Below are 21,101 nucleotides of genomic sequence, written 5' to 3'. Positions count from 1 at the left end.
AGGACTTGAGAGAAAGATGACTACCAAGCAAAATGTTGCTTTTGTCTAAAATACAAGTTGTAAGAAGGTGGGGCCCATTCATACTTACATTTTGTTATTTTTTTTCTATTGAATAGCACTGTGCTTTGACCATAAAGAATACTCAACAATTACTGAATGAGTGAAAATAAGGAATAAGGTCTAATCTGCAGTAGAAGCAAAGTTTACCAGAGGGCTTCTGAATGAAAATTTGACCCAAGATACCTCTGGAGCAAGGTTAAAAATTCTAGAGGGTGCTGGTATAAGTACAGTGTCATTGTGCCGGGTTTTCTGTAGGTAAAACAAGATGGAGAAATCTGCCTGAACACATTTTATGCTACAACATGGCCTACCTAAGGAATAGCATCCTTTTCCACTGGGTATTATTCCAGAGTCTGCCTAGCATTCTTCCCCATGGCAGGAGATAAATTATAGTTATACCATGTGTTGCTAAATACATTTCCTATATAATATTCCAAGATATCTACAAGGTACCAGGAGGGACTGAATCTTGGACAAGTTCCTTGATTAATCAGTAGAAATAGAAGGTACTCTAAAAAACTAAATGATGTTCCAATTTTTGCTTAAATAATTCTCTGACTTGATGGACTTTGAAAACCCTCTGTTGACTTAATCAGCATACCTTCTTTGATTGAAAATACTTTTTAAAGAAAATTATACTGCAGTAATTGGGTTGAGTGGCATATATATGGAAGGATTTGTCTTTATAAGAGTTCTCTCTGTTCAGTGAGATTTAAATCAGTGTGGTCAAGCTACCCCACCTCAGAAACACATTGCCATTCCTGGGAATCATTCTAGCCTCCACAGATCTCCAGATTCAGTTTGTGATGGAAAAGGAGATCTTTTTTTTTTTTTTTTTAAGATTTTATTTATTCATTTGACAAAGATCACAGGCAGGCAGAGAGGCAGGCCGAGAGAGAGGAAAGGAAGCAGGCTCCCTGCTGAGCAGAGAGCCCGATGCGGGACTCGATCAGAGGATCATAACCTGGGTGAAAGGCAGAGAGGCTTTAATCCACTGAGCCACCCAGGTGCCCTGAAAATGAGATCTTTAACGTAAATTTCTCTATCCTTGTATATCCCCCACTTCCTTTCTTCCACATTACAGCTTATTTTCACTTTTACTACTCAGGAATTTCCTCCCTTTTCTGAGCACTTGTCATGGCATTTCTGGAATGCTGCAATCTTTCCTGGAGGACAATGGAGTTCTAATCCCATCCGTCCCAAACCTGCCTCCGCCAAGTGCTGGATGAAGTCTCTCTGGTGATGGCTGGCTCCAAGTCCCCACTGAGCATCATTGAGCAGGTGGGCTCCTTCTTTCATACTCTCCATAATGGTTGTAGAGAGGGGCAACTATGGAGCAGAAGCAGGCAATACTAGCATCACTTGGCTTCCTTTAGAGCGGTCCCTGGGCCTGGGCATAGGGAAGAGGAAGAGGGAAGCTTTTCCTCTTTTAAGTAATAAAAATCAAGTAATCTATTGCACCAGAGTAGGTCATTTATCCCTAGCTATCTGGTAGCACAAACAACTAAGTTATTTACTTACTGTTGACCTCCAAATTGGCCCCATACTTTACAGTTATTCTTTGGTTAATCCTTATCAGAATCATTAAAGGAGGGGTGGAGTGGGGTGGGGTGGGGTATGGCATTTCTTCCTGGAAGCCACAGAAGCATTTAGTTTCATGTCTCAGTAACTGGGAAATGTTAGTCTTGTCTCGCTGATACGCAAGCATGGCCGCCTTTTCCTGGATGTGGTAGGCAGAATTCTAAGGCCGCCAGAGATCACTGCTTCTTCATGTCAGGCCAGTATCCTCCTAATCCTCTACCCTTGAATGTGGGTGGGGACAGGGACTTGCTTTCAGCCAACAGATGCGGTAGAGCTGATGGGATGAAGGAGGGAGTTTCTAATCCAGTTCTTGAACAAGCCAATAGCTATGTTGTGAGCTGCCTACGGAGAGGGCCATTGGCAGGGAACTTCAGTGGTGGCCAGTCCTGAGATCAGCCCCCAGCCAGCAGCCAGCAGGCAATATATAGGGACCTGAAATTCACAATCACAAGAAGGTGAATTCTGCTCACCATGGAAGGGATCCTGGAAACAGATTTTTCCCTAATCAGACCTTCAGAAGAGCACGTAGCTTAGCCATCACCTTGATTGCAGCCTTGTGAGACCCTGAGCAGAGAACCCACTTAAACTATGCCCAGACTCCTGACCCACAAAACTGAGCTGATATGTAGATTCATCGTTATTCATTATGCAGCAAAGGAAACTAATAGACTGCATGTAATCTCATCCCTCCCACTTCAGACATCTCCCAGGAAGCTGGGTACATCATAGATGCTCAATAATTAAATATTATCTTGATTGATCCATCAATCATCCTCAGACTTTATCCTTCAATGTGTTGGATTTGGGCGCTTTGAGATCTCACTAATTTTCTACACATTTGTTTTAGGTAAGTAGGGGACAAGTCATGTTTTATCCTTAGAGGGAAAAAAAGTTACCAAGAAATAAAATACTCTTCAATAGTACTTAATGCTCCAGAAAGAAACATCAAGAGATATATTGAAATGCAGGTGTGGTGGGAGAGCCTTCTGCTGCTGTTAGGACTTGAACAGACGTCTGCATGTGTTCTGGTCATGTTGCATGAGGTTTGGCTAGTTTGGCTAACACCAAAGAATGGGTTAGGGTATAAAAAGAGCTTTTCTTTCCATATAACTTGTAGGGCCCAGTGGGAAATGGAAGTGCCGCCTATGTTCAAAAAATGGGGGAACAGTACTGTGAAAGATATTAATATATAACTTTTCCCCTTCTACAATTCTCTTTAGCCCTGTCATGATGGGTAAGGGGGGACGTTCTCTGTATTGATTGTGCTACTCTTTATACAGACCCACTGGATCTAATTCCCTTCACGTCCCTTCTCTGAATTCCCTCTATCCCATGAATTTTTATATGTCCTTAGGGGTGGGGATGGGGGATGGGGAGCCTTCCTCTAACTCATGCTCTGAATCTTCTTTTTGGACTATCAGATGTCTTTTATCTCCTTTACTATGGTAAGACCTCCTCCCCTGAGGAAGTGATTCCTCATAGTCTAGCCAAAATGGGAGAAAAGCCCCAGGGTAAAAAGAAAATATTTGTAATATAAAACATAAATAGCTTAATATATTAAAATTATTTTTTCTACCTGCAGGATTCCCAGTACTTTCCTATGAAAATGTGTGTGTGTGTGTGTGTGTGTGTGTACCTGGCATATATGTTTATTATATAAATGAATTTTGCTTAACAGATCAAGGAATGCATGATAAACACCATATTTAGGTGCAGACTTTAATGTCACACAGGGTATTCTTTACTGATAGTTATTAGTCTTAGAGAAGTTTTTGAAGGAATCCAGTAAGCCGCATTGTGGTCTCATTGGCCATAATAATATATTTCTTTAACAGACACCTAGCCTCAACAGAACTGAATTCTGGGTCTCTACCTGCTACTTCACTTCAAGCAAAAAGGTCTGATACATAATCAAGTCAAGATGGGGAAGACAGTCCACAGAGTACTCTGTTAATATTTCTGCTATTAAGATATCTGTTTCCTATATTTGGAATACCCAGAAAGAGTGGAATCTAAATATTTAAATGTCACACAGAAAAAAATCTGACAACTGGAAAATGTCTTAAAAGCCTATATATAAATTCTGGTGGTGGATAATCAGAATCAGCTAACAGAATTCTTTTTTATTAAAGCATTTCAAATGATCAAGTCACTGATGCGTTTTAACATTATAATGGCATAATACCCTTGCCTCAAGTCTTCAGAGAGGCAAAATGATCACAGATTAAGCAAGTTCAACTGCACATGATGTTTTCGTAAGCCACAGGAATATTACTCCGTAAGAAATACTTCTGAGGTGGTCAAAAGATATAAACTTCCAGTTATAAGATAAACAAGACCTCGGAGGTGGTGTACAACATGTTGACTCTAGCTAACACAGCTGTGTAATACACAGGAAAGTCATTAAGAGAGTAGATCCTGAGAGTCCTCATCACAAGGAGAAATTTTTTCGCTTTCTTTTCTTCTTCTTCTTCTTTTAAAAATTGTATCTAGATGAGAAGATAGATGTTAGCTAAATGTATTGTGGTGATCATTTCACAGTCTATGTAGATCAGATCATCATGCCACACGCCTTAAAGTCATATAGTGCTGTATGTCAGTTATTCCTCAATAAAACGGAGAAAAAATACTTCTGGTATGAATGATGAGATTTTGAGGAAGTTCCATTTTGATGCAAAACGACCTAGCTGCCCATGGTTATAAATGACAGCATGCCCGGTCCTCTTGGCCTTCTTCCCCGGGGTTCCCTTTCTGCCTGATGACAGAGGGAGTTCTGAGCTTGGAAGAAATGAACCAAGTGGTGAGATGAGTGGGAATCGGACCCTACATAGGTTTTTCTTCTTCCTCCCCATCCCCAATTTTGTCACATGTGATAACTGAGAGTGTGGCCGGAAGTAATCAACAGAGAGGGCACAGATTCCTGAAGCAAAGAGAACAACACGCGCTGCCAAGCAAGTAATCTGAACTTAAAACCTTTGCGCATTCTCCCACGCATCCTCATGGGGATGAAAAAAGAAGCACGCAGCCCTGTTTCACTCTCCCGGAGAACCCGAGGGCTGGATGCATTGTCCGCATCCCGCCGGATGTGGGAAGCTTGGGGCCCGTAATCATCACAGGACAGAGGAGGCCCCTCCAGGGGGCTGTAGAATAGAGCCATCTCCCGTGGAATTGCGGGGAAGAGACTTATTTACATGGGAAACACCAGAAGAACTACCCATCAGCGCACCACTGTTTCATCAGCCCCGTGCTGTACGTTCAGAATATTGGCAGGTTACAGAAACTTTTGGGGGGTGTGCAGGACTGACTCAGCACAATTGCACAGAAAGCTGTGTAGCAGAGGTTAAGAACGCAGGCTTTCAGATAGGGCACAACGTGGATTCAAGTCTCAGCTCTGTCTCAGACCAGTGATGGGGTATGGTGCAAGCCATTCTGTCCACGGAGGACAGTTCAGTCATTTCTAAGACGAAGCTGCTGAGAATAACTTTCTCATGGGGTTAAAATATAGAGTTTATGGAAGACCTCACTTAGTGCCTGGCACATGGTAAAGACTTGATACGTGGTGGGTCAATATCACCGCCACCAATGATTTCTGAAACAATTATACTGGTATGTTGTATATATACGTCTGTGTATGTATGTACATACGCACACATATATATCTTTTTGCAAGCCCCAAAACCTAGTGGGACAGGGTTCTGGTCCTTTTCAATGTTTTGTAAATCATCCTATACACCTCTGGTGATTTATAAATAATAAAAACAATTAAAATGCATGTGTAATCACTTTCAAGACGAGCAGACATCTTAAAATTTTCATAGCATCAAAGTCATTACGAATGAATTGGAGTCTTGATGTTATCTAAATGCGGGCTTGCTGATCCTTCCAGCTGCTGTCGGTGCTCTCATTTTTTCTCTTTCATTTTTCCCACATTATTCCACCTCTAGGAGCAGGACTCAGCAGCTGGAGTCACCACGGGACCTGATTGATGGCTGCAGGACCCAGATGGCAGAGGCCTGAAAACGTTTCTGGCAAATACCTCTACAAGCTGGAGTGTGTGTGTGTGTGTGTGTGTGTGTGTGTGTGTACTCTTCCCTTTTATTGGCACTTGAGCTAAATGCCCAGCAGCCGCTTCTTGGCTGGGTTCCATTCAAACTACAGTTGGCGCCTGTGAAAATGGCTTTGGCTCCGGTATCTTATGTGTGACTGTCTATCATGAAGAATTTTCCCACTGCTGATGATTTCTATTTTTATGAATACTTGAAAATACATGTCTCACATAAGAGTTCTGACCTCCTTTTATCTTTCCAGTGGAAATTCTTTCATAAAGAAGTGTCATCTCTTTTATACAATTATGCTTTGTGAGGGACTATTTATAGCGCTGTGAAAATTAGGGAACGTAGTATTCCTTTTGACTTTCAGAAAAATTGTTAAGCATCAAATTGCACGTCAAGGGAAAAAATGATCTCCTGAAAAAATTAACAGGCCTCACTATTTTCCACTGCCCCCCATAGCCTCCACTCCCAAATACATCCAGGACGGGTAGTCATTGCCCTCCAATAAAATAAAGCTGGCATCAAAAACGAAGCCGTGCCTTGTCATGTTTGATGCAATAGATATTCGGCTGAAGGGGGACATTTTAAATGCACTGGAAGAACGAGAGAGTTTGCTTTCCAAATGGAAAGCTGCGGTAAATGCTTTCTGAGAGACGTGATGATTATGGAGTGACTCTCCAGAACCTGAAATACATGGTTGCTTCATTGGAATTTTCTCCGACTGCCTTTCCTTAAAGCTAGATAAATTCTTTGACCTCACAATCTCCCCGAGTATCCATGAGCGCTCTCTGTAGACGTTTTCTCCCTCCTAGCTGTCATTGCTGTGATTTTTCAGAAACAGTAAAATGTTCATACTCCCTGGAACTTGAAAACACACTAAACTGGAAGTAGGAACTCATGGCCTCTCTCTGGATCCACCTGTTGAAGTGTCAAGAGCCCGCTCCACCCTACACCACATGGAAAAAGGAAGAAAGGCGAGCTGCAGATGTGGGGGTCCTCAACAAGTAAGGAAGGAGTTCTTTTGAAAACGTAGCAATGAGTAAATATTAAGGACTTGCTCAAATCCTTTACTAATTAGCATGCAGAGACTCCAGAACTGGAAAAACCAAAGATATCGAGCCTTTCTCTAATGTAGATTTTAAGTTTTGTGCAAGCAGTGAGAGAAGTTTCTCCTGGAGACCTGGAGGATCTGGTATCCAAGGAAAGCTGAGGTCAGGGGCCGAGATGATCCATTCTGCAGGAAAAGCGCCTATGAAATTGTTAGCACTGATCCTAGATTCTGGAAGCTGAATCCCTGATGAATCCTGATTGAAATATGTGAACATTTGCGGTGGCTCTCTATGACATCTCCAAAAACTGCAAACAACCCAAATGTCCTTCAATGCATGACTATCCTTTAGGCCATAGTTCAGCAATACACCAAAATAATACTCAGCTATAGAAAGGAATGAATTATTGCTATACATAACAGTGTGGATGAATATCAATTTCATGATAATGAGTCAAAAAGGCTATGTATTACATGATTCCCCTTGCATGTCATTCTGGGAAAAGCAAAACTCCAGGGGCAGAAAACAGATCTATGGTTATTAGGGACTAGTGGTGTGAGAAGAGACAGACTACAAAGGGACATGGGGTAATTTTAGAGGGGTGATGGAGCTGTTCTAGATATTGATTGTGGTGGTAATTATATAATTGTATGCGTTTGTCAAATCTTGTAGAAGTATACACCTTAAAAAGCAGATTTTACTCTATGTAAATTATATCTTCATAAAGAAGGCTAAGAACCCACCCCTTTACAAAAAAGCGATGGTAAATAAGCTAATGATAAGCTTGACAGATGTCTTTATAAAGAGACTCTATAGATACTTTCAATATATTAAAAAGGGAGAGAATGGATTGCTTTTTTAAAGAATTCCTCATTCAGACTCATAGGTCTTGACTGTTTTTCTAGCAGAGAATCTCATTCTGACCTCAGCCATGGTAATGAGTCCTGCCCTATACTGCTGGGGATTGAACACCAAGACCTTTCCTACATTCTGTATAGTCACTGGTGTAGAGTTCTGCATCAGCCCAAGAAAACTGAGGTGCAGTGCCAACACTCAGAAGGGTTGCAGACCACCGTGGAGATGCCCAAGATTCCCCATTTAAGGCTGACTATGCCTGGTGTCTTTTTGGTGGAGGAAGTAGGTGATGAATCTGATTACTCAGGTTTGGGAATCACTTGTTCTTATCCATTAATTTAATACTTTTCCTGATATATAGCATGGATATGCACAGAAACTTTCTTTTTCTTGGGGAGATCAGGTTAAGATAAACTAGAAGAGTAGCCCTGAGTAGGAAAGTATAACAGACAGCCTTCAGGATACATGGAAAATACAAATGTCATCCACTCATTGATGGTGTCTGGTCAGGCCATGGTTGAATATAAGGATCTATCTATCTCTCTGTCTACCTATAGACAGATACACACACACACACACACACACACACACACACACAACCCTATCTATTACCTATAGGTAGATACATACACACATAGATAGGGATCTATCTATCTATTACCTATACACACACCCATTCACACTCACACACTCACACACAGATGTCAAATCTTTGTCAAAGATTGTGTGAGTGTGTGTGTGTGAGTGTGTGTGAACTGTCAGGCCATCTCTTATTCCTGAGGACCACCTCCTTAAGCCACTGCCCTACCTGTGACATGAACTATGCATGGCACTGCCTTAATGTGAGAGGCTAAAACCATTTTCCTGAGTTCTCCAAGAGTATCCACTCCCTGGTAGCATCTGAATGATCTGAACCCCATTTTATGCCCTTACCTCTGAAGGGACATGGGAGCATATCCTTGTCAAAGGCATAAACCAGTTACCTTTGCATTTCTTGGCCTCCTCCCTCCCACCAAGTAGACACATATTCAAGTAAGAGAGGTCGTGGGGCCAGTTGATTACCAAAGTTCCTGAAAATGATTAAATCAGTCTTCTCCGTCATTTTCTATGTAACTCTGATCCAGAAATCCATTTGGCAGTGGTCATTGAGATACTTCTTTGAAGTAATCTGTCTTTCTAATATACCTAGCTCTCTACATGTGCCCCAGCTTGGTTGTAGAGCTCCTAAATCGGTGCGATACAAACAAGAATATCTTCCGAAGATCTCGTAAGTGCCTCAGTGAGTACGTCAGAATAATTTGTAATTAACTTGGTAATTTGGGGGCATGCATGAGAAGTGGACACTGCTAAAGTGATTTTTAATGTGCTTGAAAAACAGTTTGTCTTTCCTCTGAAGTAGGCTGAATAGTTTTCTCTTCAGTCCTGTTGACACTATTAATTTGCTTTGCAATTTCTCCCCCCTCCCCATTTTTCTATCACTATTGCAAACAGAAGTGAGGAAAGCGAGGCTTGAGGGCCCTTGTGGAGAGAGCCATTTGCTCCGGCTGAAGCAGGCAGCAAGGCCAATCAGCCTGAAATCTGAATTTTTCAGACACATAATAGACCCTTGGCTTATCAAAGACTCTCATCTGATTGGAAAAAATCAAAGGTAAACTTCAGGGCTCATGGAATTAAAAGACAAATGAGATGTCATAATTATCAAAGTGGCTAATTTAGAAAATTAAGCTGTTCACATAGGTGACATAATTGCTTGTCACAATCACTCTTTTTCTCATTAGCTTCCTCCATTCAGCACCTACGGGCTGCACAACAGTCTTTGGCCTTGCTCAACAGTATGGTTGTGTCTTTTGTAGTTCAGTGTCACATTGCTTTTCTCATCGCCTATAAGAAATGCATATTTATTAGCAAGTTTATTTGAAGAACAGTTCTAAAAATCCCCATCTTTCACAGTTGGGTATTTGTTTCTATTTTAAATTTGTTGGCCACCAACCATTCTTTTGAGTTAATTAGTTAGCTATCAAGATAAGGTTTGTAGAATTGATACAGCTTATTGATATTCCATGGAAAACATTATGGGTTTTGATATGGAGCAATATAAAAAAATTTCTCAGAGGATGAATAGAATTTTTCTTTAATTGTCTTCCCAAATTCTGAATAGAAAGAAAAGAAGTATCTTTTCAAGACATCAGTTGATTTGCCTAATATTTTATTATTTGATTTCTGTATCTCCAGCCGAACATAAACAAATTCTCTGTAAGAGAATTATTTGTAAGACTGACAGTAATACTGTTTATGTGTCAGCAAGTTCAGAAATTATTAAAGATAATGTCTAAGTAAGGAAATGAATTTTGTTTGCTATGTGCTTCTAAAGGATGTCATTGTAAATGGGCAAGGTTAAACATTTTGGATTAAAAACATGAGTATGAGATTGACTCAGATCCTACTGTCTTGTAAAGTTGTAGAACATGGCTGGTATGACTTATGGAAGGACTATATTATGTTATTCATCTGAAGAGATAATTTATCCTGAATGCACACAATGAAGCTGTCATCTGTGCATTTCTAGAATATTCATGTAACTATAGCTTGATTTCACTTTTATTAATGAGGTAATTGTGTTATCAGAACTATTATGGTTATATACTAAAAACCAAGAGCTCCAAAAGAAAAAGAAAAATTCAACCAAATCCCTAAATGTATGAGATTTCTATAAACCTTGCCTTTACCCATAACTGAACCTGAAGTGGTCGTGTATACTCTGAGGACCTGTAGACATAGAATTTTACAGAGAATTTATCCCTCAAAGAAACAGATACAAGTCCAGTTATGGTAATGTTATGTTTATTCCCTTGATGCAGATGCAGTTGTTGGCAAGAGGAATGGTACCCTAGACACTCTAACTAGAAAAGGTTAAAGACTAAGACATGGAAGAAACAAGGTGTACAACTTGTCTAACCTTTCTTTGTCCACGATACCCTTCAGGCTCCAGAAATACAGCAAAGCCCTTGGGTTGAGTTTGTTTGGGGTTTTTGAATAAGAAAGTATGCAGTGTGTGGTGGAGTAGACGTTGAAGTAGAACTCACAGAGATAAGGAAGGAGATGAAGAGATAGGGAGAAGATGGTTTCGTGCAAGACTAAGCATAGTGGACTGCAGGCAGGATCAATGAGTGTCAACATCTCAGAGATGTCTCAATGAAGAACAGAAGCTAAGACAACAGCTGCTATTATAGATGAGAAGAACACCTGGGGACTGATTTTTTTTTTTTTTTTAACAGTTTGACCATTCATTTGCCTCATTGTTATGGACTTTCCATGGAAGGCAATAGAATTTTAGGGCAAAGATTTTCCAGCTGCGCTTTGTTTTGCCTTAGGCATTTTGAATCTGGATGGCAAAACTCTACTTCTTCTCCTCCTTCCGCTTCAACCCACACAACCGTGATTTCATCTGTTTTATACAGTGGGCTTCCAATTCAAGATGGCATTTCAAGGTAGGTTTCATGGCTAAAAATATTTGAAAAACTGCTGACCCAGCACGTAGGCTGGTGTGTATGATAGGACTCTTGAAGATGGCATGCCTGAGATGGTAAGATAATAATGGTATCAAATAAGAAATAACGTAGTACCTGTTTCCACTCATGGACACATCTGTTGTCAACTCAGAAAGTTATTCTTCCAGCAACCACCCTGTAAATATTTACTGAGTTCTTTACTACCTGTTACTGTCCCCTCAGGTCAGCCTGAGGTCACCTAAAACATCACCTGGGAACTTGAGACACTCATGGGAGCTGCTGTTGTGGTTGTTATTAGACTGTTTCTCTAATCTCCCCAACCAGAAACAATTCTTCCTTACTTTTGACCTTTCCTGAGATGCTTCATTAGCAAGCCTTGACCTCCTTAATGTCTGTGATGAACTAAAATTACTCCTCAACAGAAACGAGGAAAACTGGAAAGGATCTGTCTTCTGATATCAGTTTCAGGTGGCAGCAAAAAATTCGGGAATTCAGGGGTATCTCAGTATTTTCACATATACAAAATGGATCTTGTACATGATCCTCGTAAGTTTTGGGAGTGTATGCTGATTCTGTGTGTGACGCTCTTATACACAGTTAGTTAAACAATGTTCCAAGTGACTCAGATAAGAAATGACAAACGGGATCTAATCATAAGTCTGTCTGATGCAAAAGTCTTTGTGTCACCCTAGGTCCACACCTCACGGTCTATAGGCCCTTGCTAGGCTGCGAAGAACTAAGTCCAGAAATTGAGAATAATCAATGTTTACAGACATTTCAGCGTAACTGAAGAGTAATGGTATGCCTATTGAGTGTAATAATAAGAGATCAAGAGGCTTAGAAATTGTCTTTGCTTTGTTCTTTCCTATTTTAGTAATATACTTGTATTTTATAAACATATCCGTCCTTGAAAGATTAGAAAACAAAACCAAGACAAAAGCTAATCCGCTCTATAGATAATTATATACAGGCATCGCCCTGCACCAAATTGTCCCTCTCCAAATGAAATGGATGCAGTACAAAAAGGCATGCCACCACTAGTAGCCCTTTCCTTCTAACCTAATACACAGAAGGACACGGGTTCTCAATGGCTTGGTTTAGTTTCACTATTGAATCAGTTTTACGTCCATTCCTCCGAACTTCCCCACAGATTTCTCTCTACTGGATAGCTGGGATAGCTCAGTGTTTCTGTCCTTGCCGCCTGGCTCCAGGCTCTTCTTCCAGCCTCATCAACGTTATCTGGAAGTGAATTTAATTTGTTTCCTCTCTGGATGGGTTGGATTGAAAAGAGGCTTTCTAATGGACTATTGAGGGCAGGGGACCCCTCTTTTAAAGAGATCAAACTTATTTATGATGCCCTTTGGCAAGGTGTTTGATTTCCTTGGTAAAAATATCCTTTGAGTCTTTAAAGGTTTGTTTTTGGGTGTTCTATAGCTGGCCTGAAGCCACGTTCTTGTAAACAGTGGTCAAATATCCGGACAATACAAGTGAGTCAATACAAAGTGTGTTCTATTTAAACCTGTTGCTTGGAACTTACTGTTTCATTTTTTAGTTTTTCAAGGGCCATGGATTGGAAACAGTTACAAACAATTCTATTGTACTGTAATGCTAGCATTTCAATTTATCTGCCTTATTTTCTCTCTTGAGACTCAGAAAAGGCTGCCCAGATTCAAATTTATGTGCTTATTCAATTAAATGCTTAAATAACAAATTCATTAGGAATTTAAGTAATATATAAGGTAAGATATATTGTTAAAATAGAAGTGAAACTCTATCATAATTATATCTAAAAATAAGGGGCGCCTGGGTGGCTCTTGGTGATCCCAGGGTCCTGGGATCGAGCCCCACATTGGCTCTCTGCTCAGCAGGGAGCCTGCTTCCCCCCCCCCCTCTCTGCCTTCCTGCTTCCCCCTCCCTACTTCCCCCTCTTCTCTCTCTGCCTACTTGTGATCTCTGTCAGTCAAATAAATAAATAAACTTTAAAAAAAAATTAGAAAGCATTTTTGAGGCTTTTGTGTATCAGGGGTGGTCATGTTAGAGATAGGTTTCTTAGCAACTAAACGTCCTTCTGTTTCTTGCAAAACTCTTAGTTTGGGAGAGAATTGTTAAATTTTTTGGGGTCTCCTTTCAAGGGGGTGCCACTGTGAAGTTAAAAATGATCACAGCAAGTCACTGTTTTTAAAATTGTACTGCTGAAATGCATTCAGTTGTTTTCAGAAGTTAGACTGTTATGACCAGAAATATACTTACCATTTTAAAAGGATCAATTGCTCCTACAAATTAAATCTATCCTAAGTAGCATTTTGCTGGCTATTGCTTGTATTTGGTGTACATTCAGTCCTGCCAAGGCATCTGCCCCTGTATTCTTTTCCAAATAGAATATTCAAGATCCTGACAGAGACTGTCTCACCATCTCTCTACTGTAAACACTGGTGTTTTGCCAGCAGTGACACACAAACCAAGCAGAGCTCTTTGTGATATCATTTTAACATAATGATCAATATTTGATCTTCCTTCTTAGAAACTTCTCAAGGAATCAGAAATGTTCCGTCAAATTCTTTTAAGCAAACTTGCACATATCTGGATCTCAAGAGGCCAGATTATAGTGTACCAAGTTTCCAATAGTTTATTAGATGCATTTTGAAATGCTTTTTATTGAGGGAAACATTCCTCAGGTGCTAGTGAAAACAAGATTATGAAGACGTAGAATTCTCTCAAAACAGACAAAATCTTTAGCAGTCATTTGACGATCTATTCAAACCAAATGTCTTGAGATTATGCTTAATGAGCCTGTGTTGAAATAATGCCTTGGTCCAGAGCTATTTGTTTTATGAAGTGAAGGCTTAAAAATGGATCACCAAGAAATATCTAGGCATCTGGAATGAAACTGGTGTTAGTGAAAAAAACAACGCCAAAGCAGACTCCACAAACTGTGACCAGGTTTTTGGCTGAACTTGCCCAGAATCCTCATAGCTAAGGAAGGACATCTTGAATTCAGGGCTTAGGTTAGTTAAGTGAATGCACTCACAGAGCAGTTGACTATGTTCATATATATGGAATAACACCTACCTGACACCTCCTGCGAGCCTTCTGAAATTGCTTCTCCCCCCTGAAACCAAAATGGACTGTGGTCAAAGTCTCTGGTCTCTTTTGCATAGTTCTTTCTTTGGAGTCCATACTTGTATCACAGGGATAAGTGATTCCTTCTATGATAATAGTGCCTCTTGAAGTGTGAGAGCTGGGCTGGGTTCTCAGACTCACTAAATCCCAAATTCTGTTGTTCAAGACTTCTCTGTTATCTCTCAGTGAGCTTGTGGTGGTGGATCTTCAGCTATTGTCATCTTTATTCTGGAATTTCTCTCTCCCTGTTCCTTTCTTCCCTTTAATGCCCCATTCCCCATGGCAAAAAAGTGCTATTCTTAGCCTTTTTTAAAAAGATTTTATTTATTTGAGGAAGAGAGAGAGCACAAGTAGGAGAAAAGGCCACCACCCCCACACTAGAAAGAAAGGGAGAAGCGGGCTCCCCGCTGAGCAGGGGGCCCAGTATAGGAGGGCTCGCTGCCAGAACCCTGGGATCATGACCTTAGCCAAAGTCAGATGCTCAACTGACTGAGCCACCTGGCGTCCCACATCAAAACTCTTAAATCATTTACTTTCTTCTGTCATATAAGTCAAATGATTTGTGGGAAATATGAAAACATACAGTGTATACATTCATATTATTAAAAACGGTATTTGAGGGATGCCTGGGTGGCTCAGTTCATTAAGTGACTGCCTTCGGCTCAGGTCATGATCCCAGCATCCTGGGATCGAGTCCCACATCAGGCTCCTTGCTCAGCAGGGAGCCTGCTTCTTCCTCTGCCTCTGCTGCCACTCTGCCTGCCTATTCTCTCTCTCTGACAAATAAATAAATAAAATCTTAAAACACACACACACACACACACACAAAAACGGTATTTGAAGAATTCCTTACCTGGCAAAAAAGTTTTAAATACAAACTGTGCCTTGAAAAGATGAGAATATATCCACATGCCCTTAATAATGTTTTGATTAAGAAAGCAATATATGGGGCACCTGGGTGGCTCAGTCAGATCTAACAAGTTGTGGGGTGACATCACAGGTACTACAGATTTGTTGCCTACACTTATAATTGAAGAAGAGGCTACATTTCATTACAGGAAAAATAAAGATGTAATTGTTTGCCCACCCATGTTTAAGGATTCCCAGGACCCCAGGTTTAGTTAGGCATCCCTGATCTAAGTTAATGCCTAAGTAGAGCTTCAAAAGAAGTACATCTTAAAATGTTAGTCCCGAATCGGGATATACTTGCTGTATGTTTTTTATAATTATTAATTTTAATGTTGATGGGTCACTTCAAGTACACCACATTCTTCTCTGAGAGGAAAAAAAAGGAATCTTTAGAGGAAAGAAATCATATCAGTAAAAGGGACAATCTGCTCTTGTCTGTTTATTTATTTATATCCTGCCTTGTTCCAGGAAGGATTTAAGACGGCTTGTTCCTGTCTAAATTCCTAGAACTTGGTTAATTAAATCTTCTGAAAATGTAAATTAAAATGCAGTAACATTATTTGACAAATGGGACAAAATTATTATCATCTTTTGAATAATTATGTGATTGGGAATGGCTACATCATATTTATCTAATCTGCAATTAAATCATTTATATATGCAATTAAATCATTTATATCTGCAATACATAAATTCACATCATCAATAACAGAAAATGTGGCCAATGGCCAAGTTTGTTGCAAGAACAAAATAGCCTGTGTCAGGAGGAAGGGTCACCAATGATGTTTTAATTGAAATGCTGACAAATTAAACAAGGGCATAACTCATCCTTTCAGCTAGCAAGTGACACAAAGATTGCCACACTGAACTGGCACTATTCTGTTTACCCTTTTCTACGTATTCTATAATATACACTTGCCTTGTGGCAACATCTCTGTTAATCACCGAAGTAATGGCTTTCTAGATAGTTTCGCATCTCTGTTGAGGCGAGTGTCTACATTACTGTGTAAATCTCAATTAACATTGCTACCATACATTTTCGCCTACAATTTCACACCGATTCAAAAAAAGCTCACAAGGGACCTAATATGTGCAAAGCAGTGTGCTGAAAGCATGCATGGTAGTAGGACTGTTAGCTTACAAATGATAAAATCTGCAAGTTTATTATCTAAATAAACTTCAATCTGACTCTGAACTGCCTTCCTAAAAAAAATAAGCTTTAGGGCTTCAAAGCCATCTCTCTTTAGATCATCCAAAAATGCTGAAGAATTACATGGTACCTAGAACATCAGGAACCTCTGGGCCATCAAGCTGCCACCCACATTGTAACTGGTGCTCTTTATTGCCATGTTTTTTGTGGGACAAGGGAATCTCTGCAGAGGATGGAAGCCTGTGTTCAGTGCCTGAAGTGTACACACAGCTGTTTCCTTGAGAACTTACCAAGGGGTGCTGGGGTGCACCTGGGGTGCTGATGCCAAGCTGCATGGGTGTCTAGAACTATTTCAATCCAATAAACCTATTGCATAGATTTATCCAAATCAAAAAAAAAACTGGATTTATGGCAATCCAATAAATCTATTGCGTAGGTCCAGTCATGGACCTCCTCCCTCTTTCCATCCTGAAGGAAATCTCTTCTTCCTTTCTTTTGTTTGCAACTGGAGGGATACCTTCCTCTCCCTTCTTGCATGGCAGGACATCTAGTATTGAGTTTAGGCTTGAAAAGGACAGAGGTGCTGTTCACTCCAACTAGCTACCGTTTTCTCCATGCACAATGATCACCCCTCCTACAAAACAGGTCCCTTTTCCAACCTCCAGAAAAGGGAACACAAAACCTGCTTGAAGGAAGAGGAAGATAACTAATAGAGTCAGAACCAACACAAATAAATATCTAATAAATTAGTCTGTTCTCTTAGAAGATGTGACTTTAACCCTTAAGGAATCAGTGAAGTAGGCTTTTAAATGCAGATATTCTGAAGTCTGGTAAGGATGAAAAAATAATAATAATAAAAAGAAGATTCTGCAACTGGAGAATCACTAAAATCTATCTCTAAAACTAATAATATGCTGTATGTTAATTAATTGAATTTAAATTTTAAAAAGAAGATTTTATGTTCATATGGGTTGTATTAACATGTTTCTTTCCATATGGTGCCAGGTACTTATTAAATTCTGAATTAAGTTCATAAGTATCTAATAAATGCTTTTTGAGGCTAATAATGAAAATTTAATAAACTAAAAACATATAGAACTGTTATTTTATTACTTTCATTAATAATCCTTAATATGTAGCCTCTGTAAATTAGAAAGCTTAGTTAATTTTTGTATATACCAACCGCATTTTTAAAAAGATTTTATTTATTGATTTGACAGAGATAGAGACAGCAAGAGAGGGAACAAAAGCAGCAGGAGTAGGATAGGGAGAAGGGGGCTTCCTGCTAAGCAGGGAGCCCAATGCGGGGCTTGATCCCAAGACCCCAGCTACAAGACCAGGATCCCAAGACCCCAGGATCACAACTCGAGCTGAAGGCAGACACCCAACAACTGAGCCATGCAGGTGCCTTCCAACTGCACTTTAATGCAGTTGTTTTTCCACTCTTTAATTAGGGGCATGTAACAAATATTATAACACCATCAAAAACAAAGGGACTCCCTGTTTTAGTCTATACAGTCTTTCTAAGGATGGATCTATAATTGCCAGTGCTCCTTTGAAATATTGATGAACGTTTGTGAATCCCAATTTTTCACTTATAAAAGGAACCCAGGTTGTACTAATGTTTACAAAGTACATTCTATGCATCAACTACTGTACTAAGTTACTTACGTAAAAATTGTATTTCATCCTTCCTGAAATTCCCACTTTTCAGGTGTAGAAGCTGAGGGTGTAGTAGGCCAGACACCTTGCCCACCCTCAGTGGTGAGCGGGGCTGCGGAACTTTGACGTGGGAAGGGTTTGGCGAGACCATTTGGTTGGGAGGGGTGCTGAGGATCACGTGGGAGCCAGGAGAGTCATCCTAAAGCTGCATTTATAGGCAAATGTTCTGTTTATTTTGGGTGGCAGTGGTTGAGGGAGTTTAGAGGGCCATAACCATCACCCCTGCCCAAGGTATCCATTGGCATCGTTATAACCCTCGGTCAGAATTTAAGTCCAAGAAAGTCCAACTCTGGACCTTGTGCTCTTAACCACTGAGCTGTGCTAAAAGGCTTGGCATGTCAGAGATGGCAGGGCCGATCCCCATTCTCCCAGCATCAGCTCCATACCCTAGGACATTAATCATCCCCTCTACTGTTCCAGGCCCTGTGCTTGGCTGGGACCCAGAAATAGAGAAGGTGGCCTGAGAGACAGACCTTTGGTGAGGTCCTCTGGGAACTCCTTGCTCCCTAACTGCTGTTCAAGTAAGTCTCACCTTATTCTGAATTCTCAGTCACGTCGAAATGTGTTACAACCTAAACCATATAAAATGGTTTAGGTTTCTTTGTTGAGGCAGCTGTGTATGGTGGTAAATAGAAACTCTGGAGCCAAACTGCCTGGGTTCAAATGCTAGCTTCCTACCAATTCATGATATAACCATGTGCAATGGACTTTACCTGCCGCTGCCACGGTTTCCTCATCTAAGCATGTGTATTTGAGAACTTCTGGGGTGCTTCTCTCTTTGATAGTTTAGGCAAGTGTAGATCTTGAGAATTGAGACCAATGTTACTCCCTGTTCCTGAATTAAGAAATGCTGGGGCCGGACTTTAAAAAAAAACCTTAGCCACTTACTCCAGGAAATACTTGCTCTTAGAACATAAGATTGTGACCTAACCAAAGCAACTTGCTGATCAAAACTTGCTTCAAGGCTCCTAGCTCTGCCCATCAGTCTAAAAGTATGGGATCATAACCAATTCCCAGTCCCAATCAGGCCCCCACTTGCAAGTCCCACCTGGAAATCACTCAGCTCGGACCCTAAGATCCTGTAAACATCCCTCCCTTAGGTTTGTTTGATTAAAAAAGGTCAGGGCAGGATATGCTTTCCTGATGTTAGAGTTTTGGTCTAGGTTAGAGGGTCAGACACTAGACAGAACCATGGGGCTGACTCCCCTGTCAGTGTGACCTTTGATGGGATGGAAATGGGCTTGAGAGAAGCTAAGGCAAGATAGTTTCACACTTCCTCTGGACCCCAAAGATAAATAACGCTATATTTACTTTTAATTAGTATTCAGAGTAATGGGTGATGAGTCACAATTAATATCTGGGGACAGAACTCTTGATCACTAAAGTCTTGACCTTGTATCAAAATGGCTGCCTCAGAGTGTCACGTTGTCCTGCTGCGATAGACATAGCTTTCATTCAGTGTGCCTGCACATTGTGCTGGTTACTGGGGAGGTCTCGTACAAAGGGTTTGTAGAAATTTTCAAAACATCATCATATTCACATAGTGGAGCCCATAACGCAGCAATATGGCTTAAAGCATCTCTGGGGAATGCTGTAAGCTCCCTACCAATGGAGCTGTGAATAAATCAAGTTCCAGTTCTGGGACAGGGGCTTCTGTTGACCTTAACAAGCCAGCTGGTTTGGCTCAATCTTCATTTAGATTTGTCCAAAGCCATTTTTCTTTGGGTGTCTCAGCATCTTGCATTCAGTCCGTTGATTCATCACTGGAGGTACCACAGGTCCTTAGAAAGGACCACCTCACGGGGTTACTTTTTTCTTTAGGGGTTATAAAGAAAAGTTAACTTCCTGAGTTAAAAAAGAAAAACGGTTTAGGCAGGGAAGAAGGAAGGTGCTTTTCCAGAGTAAAATTAAGAAGCCATGCAGAAGTCGGCAGGAGGGCAACATCCGGCAGTCAGGCAGGTGGCCGTCAGCAGGTAAGCAGCATGACTTGCCAGGTGAATTGATGGGAATTATACCTGTTGTTTCCATAGTTTGGGGAACAGTTGCTCTCAAAGATGTGGGGACCTGCCTTCATGTTAGTATAATTCAGTGAGAAACCTGCCATTGAAATTTTGGCTTAGCGATAGCCGTATTTGCTGCCTTCTGGAGCTCTTTCTTGGGAGAGCCACAGGCACATAAAGGCACAATCCTGAAGACATATGTGCTCCATTGTTATAAAGAGAAGACTTACATAGTATCCCTCCCTCCCCCCTCCCACAAAAAAGGGCATCGAAGTGCACTGTGATGAGAGATTTTTATTAAAAATAAAAGGTTAGCTATAGATGTATTCCTTGAGGCAAAAGATAATGTCAGTTTTAATGCTCTGCTTAAAACATGGCCCATAGTAGGCATTCAATAATTTCCTGTTGAATAATACAGTTTATTGTTCCAACTTGGTCTTCTTTTGGTTGACCACTACAACTCTAAGGGGAGTTCTTACCGTGAAAGAATGGCCCATGACTTGTGGCAAGTATATCTATCAGAGGCTGATTGCCTGGAATGTTTTCAGTCGGGCTCAATAAGATACTGCAGCAACAGAAACATTCCAGTTTAAGGAGTATGAAAAAGCAAGGCAAATGAGTGGGTAATGTCTAGCATGACATGGGAGTGTGTGAAGGCCTTATGGAGCTCTCAGTTAATCATAGCTGACTTCACCTGTTGTTCAGCTTGGGGCAAGAGTCCTGTGGCAGGTAGCCCAGATTACAGATGAGGCTGTGAGCAGTAGACAGGCATGAGAACAGAGAACCCCACTTAGCTACAAGCCACCGAACAAGTAAGGTTCTCCTGTGTTGGACTCCGGATGGTGAGGGGAAGGCAGGAGTCATGTTTTGTACAAGGAGATACATGGGAATATTTGAATGGTAAATTCAATAAATTGAATATGACGTGTACCCAGTACCATGAGTGCAGTCATCCTTTTAGGCTCTAACCCAAGTGGGTAATGCTATTAGGTTTTAGAGTTCAAATTTTCGGGACGGAGGAACCAAAATGATAGGCAAAAGAATGAAAATACTAATGCAAACCTAAAAAGAAAATAAAATGTTAAGAATTAAAG

This window comes from Mustela nigripes, chromosome 4 (assembly GCF_022355385.1).
Source record: "Mustela nigripes isolate SB6536 chromosome 4, MUSNIG.SB6536, whole genome shotgun sequence".
NCBI lineage: Eukaryota > Metazoa > Chordata > Mammalia > Carnivora > Mustelidae > Mustela > Mustela nigripes.
Note: the sequence above shows the minus strand (reverse complement) of the source record.